Here is an 18,596-nt window from a genome sequence, read left to right on the forward strand (position 1 = left end):
CGTCAGAGGGGAGGAGGGGGCGCGCCCGCCCGTCGTCATCCAGGGCGGAGCCCGAGGGTCGCGCGACCAACCAGGGCCGAGGTGAGCACCCCCGATGGGCGTGTCCAAAGCGCCGGGGGCGTGATCGCTGGGGGCGCTATAAAAAGCGCAACCGGAAGTGAGTAGAGAGAGATGCACTCTGGGTTGGACTGAGTCGGTCGCAAAAGAGAGAGAAGGGTTGTTGAGGGAGAAGAGTTGGTTGAGGAGTTGGTTTGCAAGGTTGTTGGTTGCGGTGAGGAGTCGGTGGTGAGGAGTGAAAGAAGCAAGGAAGAGTTGAGGGGTTTGGACCAGACAAGTCCTGAGAACGTAGCGGACAGAGGCCGCAGCCGCAAGACCACCCAACCGCCAAAGGGGGCCTGAACGGCGGTTTGGAGCAGGGCCAAAGAGGAACGGCGGCTGCTGAACGCGCCGGTTGTGCTGCGGGACCCCCCCTTGGACCTCTCCCTCTCCCTCCAGCCATCCACCTTCTGCCATTCCTGGCATCCCCCGCGTGAGTCAGCGTTCTGTTTGTTCTGTCCTGGGATAAGTTAAGCCTGTAGGTAAGCTAAATTTGCACTGTGTCACCTGCGTCTTATGACTATGTGTTGTAAATAAAACTTGATTGCCCCTTTTTGCTTGTGTGTGTAAATAATAAAACCCATTACTCGTCTGTACGTCTTCTCGTTTTATTCCTTTTCCTCTTTGCATTCGTCGTTTTTGTCTTTTCCCCTCATTGAGCAGCTGCGGTGCGATCCGGCCAAAGTCTGGGTGAATCGGGTGAGTTTTTGTTAGGTCGCGGTTTTAAACCACCGCTCGGTCTATAACATCATAACCGCGATCTGTAACAATTGGTGTCTGGGAGTGGAATTCGGGTCCCGAACCAAATTTTTAAAACATCTAAAAAAAAATTTTGGTCAAAATTACGAGCTGCCGAAATTTGGTTTTTTTTTTAAGCAAAACCCGAATTTTGAAATCGCGCCATGGCTGTTCAAGGCGACGGGATGCCGGTGGGAGAGATAGACGGGGTAGAATCGACCCAGGACCCCAGGGAAGAAGTGGGAAAAGTGGTGGAGGAGAGTAAAGAAGGTGTGGTTGAGGGTGTATCAGGTGCACAAAATGGCGCTCTCACGCACGAGGTATCAGGCGCGCAAAAAGGCGCCTCGTACGAGCGCGCGGCAGCCGAGCCCGCGGTGCCAACGGCCTGGGATCCATTTCTTGCAAATATGTTGAAATTTTTGACCCAGTGGGATGAAGAAAACAAAATGTATGCCCAGGGGCTCATATCCAACAGGGAAATTAACAACATGGGTGTTCAAATGACTAAGGAACTAAAAGAAACAACGAACGGAATGAGGGCCGATAGGGAGGCAAGGGAGCAGAGGGACAGAGACCGCAAGTTGGGCGAAAGGGTCCCAGGGGTGCACGGGGAGGTAACGCGTGTCGAAAAGCGCTGGTTGAGCGAAGCGGAGGAAAGCACGGGTACAATGACGGGGGTAGAAATCGCGACACGGGGTTTGGAAAAGCCGGCGACCGATGAAGTAGAGGGAATTTTATTAAAGCCAACAGTCGCCGAGGTTAATAAAGAAAAAGCAGTAGCGGGAATTAAAATTGAAGAGATGACGGAGGTAACCCGGGAATTGCAGGGAGAAATGGATTATGTACAAAGTCCCTGCTCAAATCATGATGCTGTACTCGCTAACCCGAATGGAAGTTTGCAGGTTCGCGTGGAGAAAAGGATCCCCCAGGTGAGTCGTGCTGTATATTGTGCGGGTAGATTTTGCAGGAGGATGTTTAGCGACAAAAGAATTTTCGCGCGCTTGGGATCGAGGAAGCATCCGGGCGTTGGTGAAGGGTCCCGTGTGAGTGGAAATGGCACGCGTGGAAAAAAAAAGTGTGCGTCGGCGAGTGGGTGTGGTATAAAGTGTGGGAGTGAAACCGAGTGCGAGCAAGAATGCACGTCGGTGTGTACGGGGTGTGACACAGGGAGTGAGAGCAATACGGAGTGCACGCCCATGGTGAGTGTTACGGAGGACGTAACGGAGGAGAGGTGTGGACCGAAGTGTGCGCAAGAGGTGTGGTGTGTAACAGAGAGAGCGTTGGTGGAATGTACGGACGGCGTTGGAACGCCAGGTTTTGTGAGGGTGAAAGGGGTAGCGTATGCTTGTAAGCATGCAAGTGAAGCGTCGATGGTAACCGGTTTAGTGGTTAGAGCGACGGATAGCCGATGCGAGCACTCGGTGCGAGGGGTGCTTGGTTGGGTGCGAGGCCCGGCGTCGATCGAAGCTGCGTCGTTTCTCTTCGAAGCGTCGTTGCCGATTCGGGCTTGGCCCCGCCCCGCACGGTCGAGTCCGGGCTTTGTCGGGCGAGGCGACCGGTCCGGTTCGAGGGCGAGTGGGAGGAAGCGGAACGGTGCCCCCTCGTGGGGACGGGGTTCCGACCGGGGGAGATGGAGCCATCGGGCCCGGGACCGCAAGGTGCCGCGCCGAGATGGTGCGTGGAATCTCGGTCCAACCAAACCACCTCCCTTGAACCGAAAGCCGGACGGATTCAACCTGCAGGCAACCAAACCACCCGAATTCATTGCTCGGCTTTACGAAGCCGAGTTTAATGATGTCATGACGCACCGAGGCTAGGATATAGCGGACTGTGATGATGGTGATCGTGATAGTAATAGTGTTTTGGGCCCAAAATTAGAGAAAAACAAAATTTGATGATTGGCAAAGGATTGGCAGTAATGATTGGCAGATGATGAGTAGTGATTGGCAAATTTTTGATTGGTTGGAATTTAGGTGTACAAAATTGATAGTGAGAGACCCCCGATGTGGTGGGATGGCAAATCCACCATCCCTCACAGACGTGGGGCAAAGGAGCTATAGTTTATGGGGTGTATGGCAGTGAAAACTAGCCCGGGTGGGTTAGGTTATATTGTAGGGATCTAGAAGAGATTGACATTAGGTAACGTTAAGGTTAGTTAGTGACTGATACCTGTAGTGGGGACGCAGGTAGATTAGTGTGGATGATAATGACGTGGGAGCGCAATAGTTTAAAGGGACGACTGGGAAGCGCAAGTTTCAGAAGGGAGTAGTTAGCTGAGATGATGCCGTGTGTGTGAGGATTGAACAGGTGAGAATTGGACAGGTGTGATTGCACAGGTGTGCAACTGAACAGGTGTGTGGAGCAGTGTATGAGGGAGTAGTGGTGATTGTGTGTTGTGTTGACCAACTGGTCCAGGAAGAGGAGGAGGGTGCAGGTGGCACCAGGTAGGATTGCACAGGTGTGCAACAACAGGTGTATGTGGTTGTATGGAATAAATGGTATGGAGTAGTGGAATGGATGGTAGTGGAGTGAGAATGGTGGAAATTGTGGAGTGGAGTGGATGGTGCAAAGGTGTGAATGGGGGAAGAGTGGACCCCCATCACGGATACCCGGGGCGGGTAGTGTAAGTGTTAGGTAGAGGGTACAGGTAAATTGTAGTTGGATATTGGCATCTGTGGTGCGGGTGACAGAATGGTAAGTGGATGGGTGCGTTGGTGTTGTGGAAATGGCTGGGCGTGTAGCCTGTTAGTGTGTGTAGTTGGTTGGGCGCTCCACCACTGTGAGGATGTCGGCCAGGTGAGGCCGCAGGTGGGCTCTGGGAGCCGGTAGTAGTTGTTGTGGATGGGGCCCGAGGATCCGGAGGACGGACCCGGGTAGCCCAGTGCCAGAGGGCACCGAGTGGGGTGACAGAGCCAGGAGGGGCCTGCCCCAGTTAGATAGGTTAGGGTGAGGAGCTAGGTAAGCTCGGGTGGCAACTGCAGTGGTGGAGGTGTGCAGGTGGGTAGACCCACTGGGAGAGGTACACGTCGCAGCCCAGAAATTGTGCTAGAGCACCGGGAGATGAATCGGGGGAGTGAGACCCCAAATTGAGAAGCACCACAGTTTGGCCAATGGGAATTGGTTTTTAGAACCCATAGTGTAAGAGGGCCAATGGTTTGGCCGGAGAAAGAACCCGGGTAGTGTAAAGTGTGTTAAAATCATTTAGAGGATAGTTAGGATGAAGGATCTCCTCGCACCATCTGCATCCACTCACCTGAGGTGACAGGTACTCCACACCATGCCATGTTTAATTATTTTTACTGTGCAAATGTTTGGAATGTGAGACGCATCATGACGTGGGTGTGACATTGTGCGTAATTCCATCTCTTCCTCCTTATGAGGATTGATGATGAATTGATGATGGCAAATTTTTGAAGTAGAGGGATTGTGGTGACGAATTTGGTATAGGGGAAATATGGGGAAGACGTGACAGTAGTGACGAATTGGTAATGTGTAGATTTTGTACATATGGCGTAAGGGCAAGGGTAGGCTAGGTGACAGGGGGGTGACGTACGGTAGGGACGAGCTTTCTCACTTCGCCCTCCGTACGCATTTTGCCTTGCATTGCCTTTTTGACGTGTACCCTTGAGACCTTACCCCTCGCTCATCTGTCTTGTCCCCCCTTTTTGTCTCCCACATGAGGACCTGAGCGCCGTTGGGCGCCGAGGGGAGCGTGCGTGGGTCGGCCATTGTGCGCCCGAAATTCCCAGAACCAGCTGTCTGCATCGATGCACCACGTTATGGACCACATGTCAGTGGCCGAGCACCACTTATGGACCCCATGGGTTGGGGCAAGGCCCCTCTGCTGGAACCGGCCATGAGGGCCCGAAATCTTGCTGGCGGACCTTGGCCACAGGGCACCGATGCCCCACAGGTGAACCACACTAGTCGGCCCTGTGGGCCATAAATAAAATCAAATAAAAAAAGGACACATTGGGCACACTTTATTGAAAATAGGCCGCCAGTAAGCAAAGCAAAAGAATGACAACATCTGGAAGAACAAATAATAACCAGCAGAGGGAGCCGAAGAGCAAGAGATCACCTGCAGGGTTTGGGTTTGTTGGATTTATTTTATTGATGAACAGTGGTGACTGCACTGATTGGTGCTTGAGGGTGTGTTGGTGCGTTATAGGTGCTTTCATGGTGCATTGATGCAGAGCAGACTGTCCTCCCCCCAGAAAGAACAATTACAGGTCCTGGGTTAGTTTTGTAAATAAAAATAGCGTCAATTGTAAATAATGCTTCCCACCGTCAGTGTGTAGTTTGAAGACCATTCCGCAATTCGGTTAACTGTGGGCGTAAGTCTGTTAGGCAGGGTGCAATGGAGCAGCGGGACACATTTATTTATGTTTTAAAACTGTCGCACTCAGGGTCAGGCTAAAAGTAGAGGGAACTACACCTACATGCCACACTAAGGTAAAAGTAATAGGCCCGGGACGTGCCTAAGGGGAGGAGGGTGCAGTGTTGTGGATATGAGAATGTTTTTTTATTTTGTTGTTGTGGTAAAATGTTGTTGTAAAAGGTTGTTGTAAAATATCACCCCTCCTCCCTCCGTTTGTGGTTGTATAAAGGTCAAAGGGCGTTTCCGTAGTTAGTCCATAAAACATACATGCAGGACACGATATATCCTTTCTTTTGACAGTTATATCCTTATTATGTGTATTAGCGTAAGGCTGTGTCTTCCATTAATTGAAATACTCCATTGCACCAGTGAAAGAGAATAGATTCCCTTCATTCCCATTCCCAAAACCTCCATTCCCCCTCTCGTCACTGCTGAGCCCTCGATTACCAATTACCTCCGATCCAATTGCCGCCATTAACCACGAGGCATTGAGTCGGAGAAGAAAGGCGTGTCGCACCTCGTCAGAGGGGAGGAGGGGCGCGCCCGCCCGTCGTCATCCAGGGCGGAGCCCGAGGGTCGCGCGACCAACCAGGGCCGAGGTGAGCACCCCCGATGGGCGTGTCCAAAGCGCCGGGGGCGTGATCGCTGGGGGCGCTATAAAAAGCGCAACCGGAAGTGAGTAGAGAGAGATGCACTCTGGGTTGGACTGAGTCGGTCGCAAAAGAGAGAGAAGGGTTGTTGAGGGAGAAGAGTTGGTTGAGGAGTTGGTTGCAAGGTTGTTGGTTGCGGTGAGGAGTCGGTGGTGAGGAGTGAAAGAAGCAAGGAAGAGTTGAGGGTTTGGACCAGACAAGTCCTGAGAACGTAGCGGACAGAGGCCGCAGCCGCAAGACCACCCAACCGCCAAAGGGGGCCTGAACGGCGGTTTGGAGCAGGGCCAAAGAGGAACGGCGGCTGCTGAACGCGCCGGTTGTGCTGCGGGACCCCCCCTTGGACCTCTCCCTCTCCCTCCAGCCATCCACCTTCTGCCATTCCTGGCATCCCCCGCGTGAGTCAGCGTTCTGTTTGTTCTGTCCTGGGATAAGTTAAGCCTGTAGGTAAGCTAAATTTGCACTGTGTCACCTGCGTCTTATGACTATGTGTTGTAAATAAAACTTGATTGCCCCTTTTTGCTTGTGTGTGTAAATAATAAAACCCATTACTCGTCTGTACGTCTTCTCGTTTTATTCCTTTTCCTCTTTGCATTCGTCGTTTTTGTCTTTTCCCCTCATTGAGCAGCTGCGGTGCGATCCGGCCAAAGTCTGGGTGAATCGGGTGAGTTTTTGTTAGGTCGCGGTTTTAAACCACCGCTCGGTCTATAACATCATAACCGCGATCTGTAACAATATATATATATATATATATATATATATATATATATATACACAGTGGGACCTCTAAATCCGAATTTAATTCGTTCCAGCGGCAGTTCGGATTGGGAAAAGTTCGGAATTAGAAACTATTTTCCTCATAAGAAATAATGGAAAGTGAATTAATCCGTTCCTGGACCCCAAAAACCCATTATCAAGACACTGTTAACTGCAAATACACATGATTCAAGGTAAAATAAGATGAGTAATTGCCCTAAATATCTAATAATAATAATAATAAAAAAAAGAAATAAATGTACTAACATGAAAATAACTGCATTTACCTTAGTGGAGAGTTCTGATGGTGCATGTGGAAGCTGGAGAGGAGGAAGGAGGGAGAGGGTTTTATTGCTTGGAAGGTGAGGCACCTTCCAAGCTAACATCAGATGACTGTGCTTCTGGTGTTTGCTCTCTTTGTCTCTTAACACCACTTGTAGAGGGTTGGGGCTCACAAGGCTTGCTTTCTTTAGAGAACCACCTCTCCAAAGTTGCCTGGTGTTGGCGACTTTTCTTAACTTTTCAAGTTAATGCTCCTGTTAACCACTGCTTTATTAGGGTGCCACTTTTCAACAATGGCCTGTGTTTTAGACCAATGGAAGCACAGTTCTCTAATTTCAGCACTGGAAATATGAACGACGCTCGCGGCGGGAAATATGAACGACGCTAACGCTATGTTGGCGGTTCGGTTATAGAAATACATTCGGAATTAGGGACAAAATTTTCTCGAATTTACGGTTCGGAATTAGAGTAGTTCGAGATGAGGGGCGTTCGGAATTAGGGGTCACTACTGTATATATATATATATATTGTTACGGACACGGTTTTTGGATGTTATTTTACCGAGCGGTGGTGTATTTAACCGCGTCCGAACAGTTACTCCCCGATTAGAACCCGATTCCACCCGAACGTTGACTAATCGCGCTACAGATATTCAATTGGGAAACCTCTAAAGCGACCGAAAGAGAAGAAGAGAGAAGAAAGACAGAGTTTGGAGGAAGAACAGATTTATTATACACACACAAGCAATATTTTAGAGCTACCAATATTATTTACAGCAATAGATGGAAAAGAGCAGTCACACAGTGCATTGTTAACTTATTCTATTTCATTTACTTAATCCCCAAGACAAACGAGTAGGACAGGACGTTCACACTCACACGGTGGATATTGCAGGCAGGTAATGGCTCGAGGTTGATTGCTTGAGAGGAAGGCAAGGTCGGAGGCCGCAGCACCCCTCGCGGTTTTGGCGGGAAAACCTCCGTCGCGTATCCGCGGCCGTCACGCGCTGGCTCGGCACACCTGCTCCTCTTCCTGGGGTGGAGCCGTCTCCCTCCGTTCAGCGCGTCTCTCCAACGACAGGGGATATTGCATGCAGGCAGGTAGGTAGGGCTTGCGGTGGATTGCGCTCCTCTTCCAGGTCATCCCCCAGCGTATCTCTCAAGCCCTCTCTTTGGTGCAGCCTCGTTGCTCCTCTCCAGTCATCTCTCATCTGGACTCGTAAAGCAGTCCCCTCCAGTCGCTTTTATCACCTCCGGCGGAATTAAGCCGCCGGCTCCGAGGGCACGCCTACCGGGTCACTCACCGCGGTGTTGATTGGCTGTTAGGGCCGGTTCACTCCTGCCCTCTTCTGACGAGGTGGAGCCACGCCTTTCTTCTCCAACCTTACCTCGTGGCCAATGGTGGTTTGAAGAAAACCAGCCAAAATGCGGAAGGCAAATGGAAGGGAGGTTTTGGGGAAATTGGAAGGGCCTACGCTTATTTTGTTTGATACAATGCAAAGTCAATCTAGTGGAAAACACATACTTAGCCTACATGGAATAAGGAAATACACTATTTAAAAGATATATCGTGACCTGCGTGTATGTTCTATGAAATTAATTAGGAGGACGGCTGCGACCATTATTTACATTACCAGGATGTTACCATACCAAAACCATACTCTTCACATCCGTTACCCTTCCTCCAAAATTGTTACACTCCTCAAAACCCGTTACACTTCTCAAAACCCGTTACACTTCTCAAAACCCGTTACACTTCTCAAAATCGTTACACTGCACCCTCCTTTCTTCAGGCACGTCCTCGGGCCTACTAGACTTAACTGAGTGTGACATGTAGGTGTAATTCCCTCTACAATTAACCTGACCCTGAGTGTGACAATTTTAAAACACAAATAAGTATGTCCCCCTATTGCATTGCATCCTGTCTAACAGACTCAAGCCCACAGCTAACCGAATTACGGAATTATTCTGAAACTATACATTTACGGTGGGGAGCATTATTTACAATGACGTGATTTCTTATTTACAACGCAACCCAGGACCTGTGTGTTTTTTTCTTTTCTTTTTAGGGAACAAGAGAAAGAAATTCCTGTTGGGAGGGAGGAGACAGCACGCATTGCATCGATGCACCAGTACCAATACCACCAAAGCACCCAAAAGCACCCAAACACCACAAAGCACCCAAAAACACCATCCGGTGCGGTTACCATGGTTCATAATAAACACAACAAAACAACTGGTGGTGGTCTTCTCCTTCTCTGCTGGGCCGATGTTCTTCCCGACGTCTTCTGGCTTCATGCGGCCTATTTGGACATACTAAAAAAAGCACAACTTGTGTCCATTTTTATTTAGGGCCTCAGGGGCCAACTAAGGGTGGTCCACCTGTTTGGCATAGGTGCCACCTTACCGAGGTCCGCAAGCAAGATTCCCTGGCCACTATGGCCGGTTTCCAACAGAGGTGCCCTGCCCCAGAACCTGGGGTCCATCAAGTGGTACTTGGCCGCCGAACAGCGGTCCATAAAGTGGTACATCAACGCAATGCGTGCTGGTTCTGGGAATCTCGGGCGCACAATGGCCACCTCACGCACGCTCCCCTCGGCACCCAATGGCGCACAGGTCATGTGGGAGACAAAAGAAAGACAATTGAGCGAGGGGTAAGGTCACAAGGGTACACGTCAAACAAGGCAATGCAAGGTGAAATGCGTACGGAGGGCGAAGTGAGAAAGCTCGTCCCTACCGTACGTCACCCCCCTGTCACCTACACTACCCTTGCTCTTACCCCATATTTACAAAATCTACCCATTTACAAATTCGTCACTACTGTCACGTCCTCCCCATATTTCCCTTATACCAAATTCGTCACCACAATCCCTCTACTTCAAAATTTGCCATCACCAAATTCATCATCAATCCTCATAAGGAGGCAGAGATGGAACATCAAAGCACAATGTCACACCCACGTCATGATGCGTCTCACAATCCAAACATTTGCATCATAAAAAATAATCAAAACATGGCATGGTGTGGAGTACCTGTCACCTCAGGTGAGTGGATGCAGATGGTGTGAGGAGATCCTTCATCCTAACTATCCTCTAAATGACTTTAACACACTTTACACTACCCGGGGTCTTTCCCTGCCAATTCATTGGCCAACTTACACTATGGGTTCTAATAACCAATTCCCATTGGCCAAACTGTGGTGCTCCTCAATTTGGGGTCTCACTCCCCCGATTCATCTCCCGGTGCTCTAGCACAATTTCTGGGCTGCGACGTGTACCTCTCCCAACAGGTCTACCCACCTGCACACCTCCACCACTGTAGTTGCCACCCGAGCTTACCTAGCTCCTCACCCTAACCTAACTACCTGGGGACAGCCCCTCTCCTGGCTCTGTCACCCCATGGTGCCCTCTGGCACTGGGCTACCCGGGTCCGTCCTCCGGATCCTCGGGCCCCATCCACAACAACTACTACCGGCTCCCAGAGCCCACCTGCGGCCTCACCTGGCCGACATCCTTACAGTGGTGGAGTGCCCAAACCAACTACACACACTAACAGGCTACACGCCCAGCCATTTCCACAACACCAACGCACCCATCCACATACCATTCTGTCACCCGCACCACAGATGCCAATATCCAACCACAATTTACCTGTACCCTCTACCTAACACTTCACTACCCGCCCCGGGTATCCGTGATGGGGGTCCACTCTTCCCCCATTCACACCTTCGCACCATCCACTCCACTCCACAATTTCCACCATACCCGCTCCACGACCATCCATTGGCCAATACTCCATACCATTTATTCCATACACCTGTCCTCCATTCACCTGTCGTTGCACACCTGTGCAATCTCACCTGGTGCCACCTGCACCCTCCTTTCTTCCTGGACCATTTGGTCAACACAACACGCAATCACCACTACTCCCTCATACACTGCTCCACACACCTGTTCAGTTGCACACCTGTGCAATCACACCTGTTCCATTCTCACCTGTTCAATCCTTACACACACGGCATCATCTCAGCTAACTACTCCCCTCTGAAACTTGCGCTTCCCAGTCGTCCCTTTAAACTATTGCGCTCCCACGTCATTATAATCCACACTAATCTACCTGTGTCCCCACTACAGGTATCAGTCACTAACTAACCTTAACGTTACCTAATGTCATCTTCGCTAGATCCCTACAATTATCCAAGCCCTCCCTGGCTCGGTTGTCATAGCCACCCCATAAACTATTGCGCATTTGCCCCCACCTGTGAGGGATGGTGGATTTGCCATCCCACCACATCGGGGGTCTCTCACTACCAATTTCGCTCGTCCAAATCCAACAATTCAAAAATTTTCCATTTACTGCCAATTCTATTCACTTTTCTAAATTTCGTTTTAAATCACTATCACTATCACCATCACCCGTCTACTTATTACATCCTCTCGGTGCGCCAATTCACATATACAGCCCGGCTTCGTACAGCCGAGCACTGAACGCGGATTCTTTTGTGCTGGCGGCTGGATGCGTCCCGCATTCGGGGTCGGGGCGGGGGCTTACCCGGGCCGAGATCCCACGCATCACCTCGGCGTGGAGCCATCCAATGTCCCGATCTCGACCTGCCGGCACGTCTCAATAGAAAGTGGTCGCCATGACGACCCTTCCTATCGAGCTGCCCGCTCCGCCTTGTGGAGCCCGGACGCGGCCGCTCCACGCGAGGCCCAGCGTGGATCGCGCACGGCGGTCCTTTCGAACCCGCCGTGGCTCGGATCTCCGCTGGTTCTCGCGGCACGCGAAGCCCGGCACGCACCGAGGGCCTGATTCGGCTATAAGTCGACCTAACCTTTAACCCGGTTACCGTCGACGCTTCACCTGCAGGCTTACATGCATACGCTACCTCTTTCTTGCTCATACATGCAGCCGTTCCCATTCTCCTCGTACCTTTTCTTTCACACCTCGGTACACTCACTCCGCTCACCGACTTGGTCACACACCTGACCACCGAACACTTTGGCACACATTCGTTGCTCGCACACCTCACCAATACACCGCTTCGCGCCCCCTCCTCGGTCACCTCCTCTGTGACAATCACAGGTGTGCCCTCATTCGCACACCCAACCACGTGCCTCACCACCAACTCCAGCGTGCATTCCCACTCACGCTCTACCATTCCAGGTGTGCATCCTTCCATCCCAGGTGTACATCCTCGCTCACCTGTCACAACCAACTCACTCTCCTTGTCACTCTCAATACTCTCACCTCCATTCTTGACAGCGCACTCACCCTTACTTTCGACGGCACACTCTTTCCTCATGCACCCGTCCGTTACACACCTTTCTCGCGCACACCCTCCCGTTACATCCTCTGTAACACTCACCACAGGCGTACACTTCCTCGTTACATCCTCTGTAACACTCACCACAGGTGTACACTCTCTCGTTACTTCCTCCGTAACACTCACCACAGGTGTACACTCTTTCGTTACTTCCTCCGTAACACTCACCACACCGCGCTTCCATGTACCCCCTCGCACACGCGCTCCGACCGGCTCACTCCTGACGGCACACTCACTCCTCGGCGTGCACTTTTTTCTCACACACCCCATGGTCGGACATTCTCGCACACCTCTTTTTTCGCACACCTGACCCGTCACACACCCCACCAACGGCCTTTCACGAACACCCGGATCCAAACCAATCCCCAAGCCGACTGAATCTCCCCTCACATCATGTACATTGCCACTCACCTCCGTACCTCGTCGCACCTCCTCCGCCACCTGCAAACTTTCTACTTGGTTAGTGAGCACCGCATCATGATTTGAACACAGACCTTGTACATATTCCATGACTTCCTCCTTTATCTCCCTCTTAGTTTCCCTCCGTCTCTTCTTAATTTCACTCACCTCTTCTCCCACTTCCTCTAATTTTTGTTTAACCTCTTTTATTTCTCGGTGCGTCCCCTCAAGTTCGTCCTCTAAGGCTACCGTGACCGTCTCTATGTGCATCCTCACCTGCCGGTCCTTTGTCTCCATTATCTCTGTCACCTCCTCCACCCTCATTGTCAGTTCCTCCCGTACCATCTGACATTGCCTCTGCGTCGCTATTAATTCGTTTTTAATTTCTTTTTGTGTCGCCTTTAACCCTCCTAGTACCGCAGTGTTCTTTTGAACCTGCTCCACTAACTTAGTTTGTCCCTCTGTCAGCTGCTCCACCTCCTCCGTCAGATCTTCTATTCCCCCTTGTAACTTAGCCGTATTATTTCTCACTTCTTTCTCTATACGCTTTTCGCCTCGCTTTACCTCCTCGCGTAGCCCAGAGACCTCCTCACTTACACCTCGTCGTATTTCCTCCATCTGGTTCCCCATCTGTTCGATTTCCCGGGCGGATTGTTCCCCCATTTCCCGCAATTTGTCCTCCATCCTATTTTCTAACCCCTCTAACCCATTTTTCACCCCCTCTAACTGATTCTCTTGAGCGGCCATTCTGTTTTCTACCCCCATTAACCCATTTTTCACCCCTTCTATCCCATTGTCTAATCCCTCAAATTTCTTGTCTAACTCCTTAAAATTATTGTCTAACCCCTCAAATTTCTTGTCTAACTCCTTAAAATTATTGTCTAACTTCCCAAATTTCTTGTCTAACCCCTCACCGGTACCCCTTACTTCGTCCCTCATTACCCCCATCATTCTGCTTTCCATTTTCGCACTATCAGCCCTCATTCCCTTTATCGTTCTGTCCACAATGGCCTCCATTCCAGCCATAAATGATTGCATGTTTTCCACCGTTAGTACAAAGGGTGCCGCTGTAACCGCGTGCGCAAAGGCGCCATTTTGCACGCCTGCTACTCCCTCAACCGCCTCCTCATTGCTCTCCTCCTCCCTTTCTTCCACATACATTTCCCCTGGTTCCTGGGTTACCCCTAACCCGTCTATCTCCCCCACCGACATCCGATCGCCTTGATTGTCCATGGCGCGATCTCAAAATTCGGGTTTTATAAAACAACACAATTTTGGCAGCTCGTAATTTTGACCAAGATTTTTTTTTTTTAAATTTGGGCCTAACAAATTTAGTCCCGGGTCCGAATCCGACTCCTCGACACCAATTGTTACAGTACTAACACAATTGGTGTCCAAAATTTGGGCTAAATAAATTTAGTCCCAGGTTCGAATCCCATCTCCTGACTACCAATTGTTACGGACACGGTTTTTGGATGTTATTTTACCGAGCGGTGGTGTATTTAACCGCGTCCGAACAGTTACTCCCCGATTAGAACCCGATTCCACCCGAACGTTGACTAATCGCGCTACAGATATTCAATTGGGAAACCTCTAAAGCGACCGAAAGAGAAGAAGAGAGAAGAAAGACAGAGTTTGGAGGAAGAACAGATTTATTATACACACACAAGCAATATTTTAGAGCTACCAATATTATTTACAGCAATAGATGGAAAAGAGCAGTCACACAGTGCATTGTTAACTTATTCTATTTCATTTACTTAATCCCCAAGACAAACGAGTAGGACAGGACGTTCACACTCACACGGTGGATATTGCAGGCAGGTAATGGCTCGAGGTTGATTGCTTGAGAGGAAGGCAAGGTCGGAGGCCGCAGCACCCCTCGCGGTTTTGGCGGGAAAACCTCCGTCGCGTATCCGCGGCCGTCACGCGCTGGCTCGGCACACCTGCTCCTCTTCCTGGGGTGGAGCCGTCTCCCTCCGTTCAGCGCGTCTCTCCAACGACAGGGGATATTGCATGCAGGCAGGTAGGTAGGGCTTGCGGTGGATTGCGCTCCTCTTCCAGGTCATCCCCCAGCGTATCTCTCAAGCCCTCTCTTTGGTGCAGCCTCGTTGCTCCTCTCCAGTCATCTCTCATCTGGACTCGTAAAGCAGTCCCCTCCAGTCGCTTTTATCACCTCCGGCGGAATTAAGCCGCCGGCTCCGAGGGCACGCCTACCGGGTCACTCACCGCGGTGTTGATTGGCTGTTAGGGCCGGTTCACTCCTGCCCTCTTCTGACGAGGTGGAGCCACGCCTTTCTTCTCCAACCTTACCTCGTGGCCAATGGTGGTTTGAAGAAAACCAGCCAAAATGCGGAAGGCAAATGGAAGGGAGGTTTTGGGGAAATTGGAAGGGCCTACGCTTATTTTGTTTGATACAATGCAAAGTCAATCTAGTGGAAAACACATACTTAGCCTACATGGAATAAGGAAATACACTATTTAAAAGATATATCGTGACCTGCGTGTATGTTCTATGAAATTAATTAGGAGGACGGCTGCGACCATTATTTACATTACCAGGATGTTACCATACCAAAACCATACTCTTCACATCCGTTACCCTTCCTCCAAAATTGTTACACTCCTCAAAACCCGTTACACTTCTCAAAACCCGTTACACTTCTCAAAACCCGTTACACTTCTCAAAATCGTTACAATATATATATATATATAATTTTTTATTTTTTATTTTTTTTAATGCCATGAACAAACTTTGGTACATCACACATGGTGAAGGTTGTGGTTAAATTTCATCAAAATTGTGTGTATAGTTTCAGAGAAGAAAACTTACCTATTTTGGGGGGTCAAACCTGGTCCCACTTTGACTCCTGGGAGACCCCTTTAGACTCCGATTTTCTTTTTGTTTAATGCCGTGAACAAGCTTGAGTTGCAACATACCAAATTACATTTGCGCCAAGTTTGGTTACAATACAATCAGCGGTTTCAGAGAAGACATTGCAAGTGTTTACAGACTGACTGACGGACGACGCGCCATCGCATAAGCTCCCCGGAACTATGTTCCAGGTGAGCTAAAAACATTAACTATAATGACACGAGGTGGAGTTAGAGTGCATACTTTCGCAAGGCTGAACAGTTTATGTTTTTTGAGATATCATGCTATATATCGTTTTTGACCATATTGTTTAATGGTGAAGAGTCACTTAGAAAATTCTCGTATCTAGATCAGCATTCTTATCTTCACCAAAATCATCTATCTATAATTCCATTAATCTCTGTATGTGTGTATGTGTGTATGTGTGTTTGTATGTTTGTCTGTTTGTCTGTGACCGCTGTTTCTCGACAACCACGGGTCCGATATACTTTAAACTTGCCAGGTATATTGCTGGGGACCCGAGGATGTGCCTTTTCAAGGTTTCATATTAATCGGACAAGTACTTACCGAGCTATGTCCAAAAAACGATTCAACCAATCAGAGAGCAGCGAGTTATCGCGTGTGCCGAACGTGGCGAACACACTCTGCCTCGGACGGCACATTTGAGAGCGTATTCATTTATTTCACGTTGGCAAACTATGTTGCCGCTATGTTGGCGTTAAACTATGTTTTAAAACTAATTAAAACTAATTTGCGATTCTTTCGCTTTCCTGCGCGTTTGTGCACGCTATGGCGATTTCTTTACCAAACTCCGGAAGCCGTTCGCTTTGGACCAAACCATTTCATGTAAATAGAGGGGGGGGGGGGATTGTCACCGTACTCGCAAGCCGTTCGCTTTGGACCAAACCATTTCATGTAAATAGAGGGGGGGGGATATAATTTTAGATATAGATATAGTATGGGCATGCCCTAGTTATTATAATTCACTGACCAGTGTTTGTTTGTGTGTTTGTCAAGGACCTACAATTTTGGCCCATTTACATCCAGACTTGTTACATAGGATCAGCATGACCCCCATTAGTGTACAGGGGTGTTTTAATCTTTGCCGTTGGTCTTGGGAGTGGGGGGAAGGATGGGGAGGGGAGGGTCGCCAATTCTCAATGTAAATGTGTATCATATAGTGCCACCTCCAGGTGGGAGAAGGTATTACAAGTCCCCCCCCCCCCCCCCCCCCCCCTTTACAGTACAGTATTCTGTATAGCGTTTCCCTTTTACAAAAGTTTCCCAAATTCTGTAAAAGGTCCCCACGTTTTACAGTGCAGTGAGGTGTTTTTAATTATAAGCAGTAGGTATGTTTTTGCTTCATGCACGTAACTCGGGTTATTATTGTTTTTCTGGAGTGATTGAGGGAGCTGTCAGTTGCCTATACAGTGCCGAAATAAAGGTATGTGACAGAAGAACGTGTTGCATGCTTAGATCAAGATCGCCCGTATGGCGGGTACTCTGCTAGTCTAATCAATTCGTCCTTCGCACATACCAAATTTTGTCCGAATCCGTCCACAACCACAACTCAGCAGGCTGATAGGATTGCTCAGAAGTCATATAGCCATCTTTGAGCTATTGAGTTTTATTTCCACACTGACTATAAATTGCCATCCCGGTGCTCTGCAAGTGGGGAATTGCATCAATGAGTATGGCATTCTTCAGTAGGTAAATTTATTTGGGTGATCTTTCTGCCATCCTCTATTTATGGGCATTAAAGATCCGATGCCACATGGCCAAATATACAGTCACGTGAAAAAGTAAGTACACCCCATGTAAAGCTTTGACTTTTGCAACATATTTCAACATACAGCTATTTGATCTTCATTTCAACAACATTGATAGATAAAGGTGATATAATATAACAAATATCATGAAACATTTACATTTTGTAGTCCATCGTATAATTTAAATAAACATAAATGCAAATTTCGCATGTGGAAAAAGTAAGTACACTCTTGGCTCTAATAGGTGGTATTGCCCCCTTTGGCAGAAACAACCTCATGTCGGCGTTTCTTATAACTGTCTACCAGTCTCTGACATCGACTGGGAGAAATTTTTGCCCACTCCTCCATGCAGAATTCTTTCAGCTGTGTGATGTTTGAGGGGTTTCTTGCATGCACAGCTCGTTTCAAATCCCCCTACAACATCTCGATGGGATTTAGATCCGGGCTTTGACTTGGCCATTCCAGAACCCTCCATTTATTTCTTTTCAGCCATTCCTTGGTGGATTTCCTGGTATGTTTAGGGTCATTGTCATGTTGCAAGGTCCCACCTTCGGTTGAGCTTCAACCTTCCGACCGATGGCCTCACATTATCCTCAAGCACCCTCTGGTACAATGAAGAATTCATAGTGGATTATATGATGGTGAGCTGCCCAGGCCCTGATGCAGCAAAGCTGCCCCAAACCATAATATTTCCACCACCATGCTTTACAGTTGGTATCAGGTTCTTGTGGTCAAATGCTGTCTTTGGTTTTCGCCAAACATGTCTTCTGGTACTGTGGCCAAATAGCTCTACCTTTGACTCATCTGTCCAGAGCACATTGTTCCAGAAGTGCTGGTCTTTGCCAAGGTATTCATTGGCAAACTTTGGTCTTGCCCTGATGTTCTTTCTGGACAGCAAAGGTTTCCTCCTGGCACACCTCCCATGTAGATCAAATTTGTGCAGCCTCTTTCTAATGGTAGACTCGTGCACTTTGACATCAACAGTGGTAAGAGCTAACTGTCGGTCCCGTGATGACATTCTGGGGTTCTTCGAGACTTCTTTCAGCATCTTGCGGTCTGCTCTCGGGCTGAACTTGCTGGGGCGGCCTGGCCTGAACAAGTTGGCAGTTGTTTGGAATCTTCTCCACTTGTAGATGATCTTCCGGACAGTCGATTGATTGATTTCAAATTGTTTGGAGATCTTTTTAAATCCCTTCCCAGACTGGTAGGCATCTATAACCTTCTTTCTGAAGGCCTCAGAGAGCTCTTTTGATCTAGGCATGGTGACCCCACACACTTCAACAACAAAGAGCAAACCAAACTAAATGTCTGAGGTGTAAATAAGACGG

At 49.0% G+C, this 18,596-nt stretch overlaps 1 protein-coding gene across 3 annotated transcripts in view; it reads left to right on the top strand.

Annotated features, from left to right (window-relative positions):
* LIG3 (DNA ligase 3) overlaps nucleotides 1-18,596 on the top strand; it is a 75,403-nt gene that overhangs the window by 27,419 nt on the left and 29,388 nt on the right. The window lies entirely within an intron of this gene.

This window comes from Myxine glutinosa, chromosome 4, assembly GCF_964187855.1.
Source record: "Myxine glutinosa chromosome 4, kmMyxGlut1.1, whole genome shotgun sequence".
NCBI classification, from domain to species: Eukaryota; Metazoa; Chordata; class Myxini; order Myxiniformes; family Myxinidae; genus Myxine; species Myxine glutinosa.